We start from the raw sequence: 4,960 nt of genomic DNA on the forward strand, positions 1-4,960 counted from the left end.
AAAAAAAAAAAAAAAAAAGGGTTTGGAACAAGCATACACCCAAGAAAAAAAAGTCCTAGACAAGCATGACCAGGATATCTGACATGCGCCCATAGGCAACACGCCTTGAACAAGTATGACCGTGGCATCCTCCCTCACTTAATTGGTTGACATCTCTGACAATCGACTCTTAACAAACTTAGTGTCGTAGGATGAGGTTGACTTCAAGTCCGTGGATGCACTTCCCGCTGATCTTAGTATTAACGATTCTCTTCCAATATGATAGGAACTATTGAAACCCACTTCTCGATTTGTTGACTTTTTGCGTCTTCTTAGTTGGTGTCTGTTCTACTTTATTGGCATGGAATTTTTTAGTCTTTGCATGAGGTCGTACCACCTCCTTGTGCTTGATGTTGGTTTGGCCGAGATAGTAACGTTTCAAGTTACTAACGTGGACAAAAGGGCTAGTCCGCATCTATGGGAGTAGTAGAATCCTATATGATACCTTCTCAACCTTGTGGATAACTTCGACTAGTCCATAGTGTTTTCGCACCAGTCTTTAGTTCTTGTTGCTTTGAACTCAGAGTTTGTTCTTTGTAACTCTATGAGTCAAAACGTGTTTAATAAGGATTTTGGTATTAATTATTGAGTCTTTGTAACTCTTGAAGTCATTTTTGACTTTATTTATGGCATTTGAGACCAGTAAGACTCCTATTTATCAAATTTTAGTTAGTTTTAGGGCATATATTGGAATTAATCGTCCTGTTTAGCTAGGTTAAGATGTTATTATGTCCTAAGAATGTCATATGAATTGATATATGCGAGAATTAAGCATTGGAATATAGCTTTGAGGTGACTATCAAATAATTAGTAACTTCGGCAAAGGCCAACCAAGTAAGTGACGTTACTGTAGTAGTTAGCTAATTGATTGATGTATGATGGTGCATGTCATGTGACTCTTGCATGTACCATTTTAATTATGTGATGCTTATATGTCCTTTGTCTTATCATTGATGCATGTCATGTATGCATGTGATGTCCGTTACACTATATTATGAATGAAATGAAATGTCATGTGTGAATGTTATGTCTTACCATGTAAAGTTACGTGATGGATTACATGAAGTTTTTCATGTATACATGAGGCATATATGAAATATGTTTGAGCGAAACGAGAAAGGAAATGAAATAAATGTTATGTTATGAATGAAAATCATGGGATCTCATGCTTGTATGTATGTCATGTGCATCGGGATACCTCCCTATTATGTTATACTAGTACGGACGCGTATCTTCGATACTTATAGTCGTCATGATATCATGCGGGTCTTTTCTTTTCTAATGCGTTCGGTGACGTGTAATGTGTTGTGTCCGATCAAGTCGGACCAGGGGATACGTATACGAGCACGCCTGGTGGGTCCATGTGTGCGTACGTGGGCCGTGTGTGGAGAAGCACCATGCATCCAATCCTGCCTGGAACTAAAAAGTACCTAAGGTCTTACGTTCTTTAAATGATAGGTCTCGTTCATATTTTGTGTGTGATTGCATTACTAACCCAAATAGTGGAGTGACTTATTGAATATTTCTTAAAATACTCAAGCCACGTGTTATCTTATATTTTTTAGGTAAAGTTAAAGCTAAAGCGTCCATGCACGGATAACGATAAATGTGGTAAAAGCCAAGGAAGTCAGGATAGATCATGATAGAGCAGTAGTATTAAATTTAATTAGTAGATATTAGGTGTTTTTAATGCAATTCGTTTTATGTTAAAAAAATAATGTTATTTTAATTCTTGTTTTGAATTGAATAGGTAAGTCCATGACTTTATTTTAAAAGTATTTATTATGAATTTTCACATACATGATTAAAACATGCATAGGGTCACGTCACTAATTAGCCTAAAAGAATCAGAAGCGTTACATTATCCTTCAACACTTCTATTCACTAGTCTTCAATGTCTTGTTAAGTCATTTCAATCCTTTATTCCTATCATTTCTTTGGAGAGAAGCCTTGAGGAATGGAAATTGGGGTGAAATCTTAGACTTCAATTGCACATTTTGCATATTGTATAAGTCATTTCCTTCTCTACTTCATTTCGTTGATGTTAAAAGATTATCACTGTGATTGCACATACGAACGTGTTTTGAGCTTTAAAGTGCATTCTTTTCAAAATTTTAGACCACTAATGAAGTCACGTGTGGATGGTCTCCCCTAAATTTTAATTGTATCAATGCTCCACACTTTTTGGTAGAGTGAAGGGAGCTAGAAAAATCTTGGCAGGGACCATTTCTAGGAGTAAAATGATCTAAAAATCATAGTTAATATTGGCAAAAGTAAAACGGGTGACGGGAGAAATAGGATATAAGGGAATATTGTTGACAATATAAGAGAAAAAAAAATAAGAAAAAAATGAGAAATTTATTGTGTTAAGAGATGATGATGGAATGATAGATGGATGGTTCTTGGAGTTGCTCAAATCTTAGAGATGCTCAAATAGCAAACAAAGCAGAGGAGAAGATGAATAGAAAAGCTCGAACAAAAGATGATCATCTAAGTTGCTAGTACCATGGAGATGCTCGAACAAACAAATGAAGATGAAGGGGAGAAGAAAGAAGAGAAGTTTGAATGAAAGGAAAAGAATGATGGAATTTGAACAATTTGTCCCTTTTTTGTGTTTTTTAGTCTTTTTGAACGGGCGCCCTGCTCATATTATTAAAAGCTCTCATTGGCAAAGACAAAGAAGAGAAGGGTTGGGATCCCTTTATAAAATGTTATTATTAAAAGTTATTAAAAATGGTATTTGTTGTAGGGTTGGTTCTAGGTCTGGGTCTGAGTGGTGACGGGCTAGTAGATGCGCAACGTCGATTGAGGTGAAGCTGCGCAAGGCTAGATTGAAGTTTGAGCATGCGATGACACGTGTTGGGCTAAGAGCGTATCCCTCAAGCCCTCATGCTCTCAGCATATGGATCGTTTTCTTGGAGTAAGGAGGCATCCTGGTAGGAAGGCCGACCACTACATACGCGGCCATCCGTCTAGGATAGAAGCAAGTGGGTCATGGAAGGTTGGCTGCAGGCGTGTCTAAGGGCTAAAATACTAATGAGTTTGGATTTTCGAACCTGGCTTCAGATACGGACCTATGGTTTGGGTTCTATTAACTTCTAAGGCAGAGGTTCGGTTTTAAGCTCAAATTTCGGCTAATTCAACGTTTTCCTTTGTGTTTTACATTTTCTTCTAAATTTTTGGACTTATTTCTAGTCGATTTTGGCTAAGCTTTAATTATTCTTGCATAGTAATTTCCTAGAACAATAGCCAACTTTTATATTTAGTTTTTTTTCATAATTATTGATATTTCTCTAAGCTCGAGATTGAAAATACAGTCAATGATTAGAGTAGACATGTCATAATTTTGATATTAAAGTTCTAATCCAAAGATCTAAATTCCTATAACATGTAGATTGTGCTCCATAGTCAATTTCTAATCTTAAATTAACATCACATTAACATATGCTCAATTCTTGAAATTTTATTTTCTAGTTTAAAACGTATGCTATTTGATATCATATCTAAAAAAATGCATGGGATTTACATAGTTGACGAAGAGGAAGGTTTGAGAACAAGACTTTACTGCATTTGGGTTCTTTCACGTCGATCTGTTCCCCCTTGTGTTGAAACATTGCTGCTCATGACCCCCACATGGTCGGTCAACTATTCTAAATCTTGCGGCAAATAAATTTGTAATAAATGAAAATGTAGAATATTTGCATAAATATGAGAAATGCACAAATATTTATGGACATGACATCCTAAATTGATAAGCATTGAGAGATATTGATAGACTTCTAGTCACTTTGATACTTATGTTAGCCAAATTTTTCTTTGTGACGAAATTTTGTGTATAAAGATTTTTTGCACGTCATAATCTACCTCTTAAGCCAGATGTTATCTCCTATTTTCCTTCTTCCCCATTTGCTTCCCCACTTCTTCACTAGACCCTGTTACTTCTATTTTTTCGATAACGTTGGGTGAAAAATATTTGTGGGTAAAGAAGATGGCCACTATATCTAACAAAGTCACTATAATGAATGTCTCATTCCCATCATAGAAGGAGGGCTTGAACCTCCATCCTTGTTGTAACAATACAAACCCACCACTAGTAGATATTGTCAGCTTTCGTTTATTACGTATCACCGTTAGCCTCACGTTTTTAAATCATATCTAATAGGGAGAGGTTTCAGACCCTTGTAAGAAATGCTTTTTCCCCTCTACAATCGATGTGGAATCTCCCAATCAATCCCTTTTGAGGGCCCAGCATCTCACTGACACATTGCTTGGTGACTATCTCTGATATCATTGGTAAAAGTCCAAGCCCACTACTAGCAGACATTGTCCATTTTTCCCCATTTCGTATTTTCATCAACTTCACAGTTTTAAAACACGTCTATTACGAAGAGGTTTATGCACCCTTATAAGGATTGTTTTATTCCTCTCTCCAACCGCTAGTAGATATTGTCTGTATTCGTCCATTATGTAGCTCTATCACCCTCACAGTATTAAAACGTATCTACTAGGAAGACGTTTACACACCCTTATAAGGAATGCTTCATTCTCCTCAAACAAATGAAGGATCTCAGTGGATAATATCTACTAGTGTTGGAGGGCTTGGGTTGAAAGTATCATTAGTTTACCAATGATAAGAACTTCATAGATTTAAACTTTTCAAAGTTAAGTCATGGAAGAAAAGTACCATCGTGGATATCAATTGAACTCACTAGAGTCATAAAGGTGTGAAAAATATGAATTTTAAAACTTCAAATTTTGAGAATATATCAAAGTTCCAGTTAGTTCTATTACACGCCACATCACAAAACGTAGTTGGTTGAAAAATTCTACTAGGGAGAAGAACAAACATCGTTGTAACTTATGCTTCATTCCCATCACTAGAAGAAGGGTGTGACAACCTCCGACCTTGTGGTTAACAGCC

Source organism: Cucurbita moschata, unplaced genomic scaffold (assembly GCF_002738365.1).
Source record: "Cucurbita moschata cultivar Rifu unplaced genomic scaffold, Cmos_1.0 Cmo_Scf00095, whole genome shotgun sequence".
In the NCBI taxonomy this organism is placed as follows: Eukaryota; Viridiplantae; Streptophyta; class Magnoliopsida; order Cucurbitales; family Cucurbitaceae; genus Cucurbita; species Cucurbita moschata.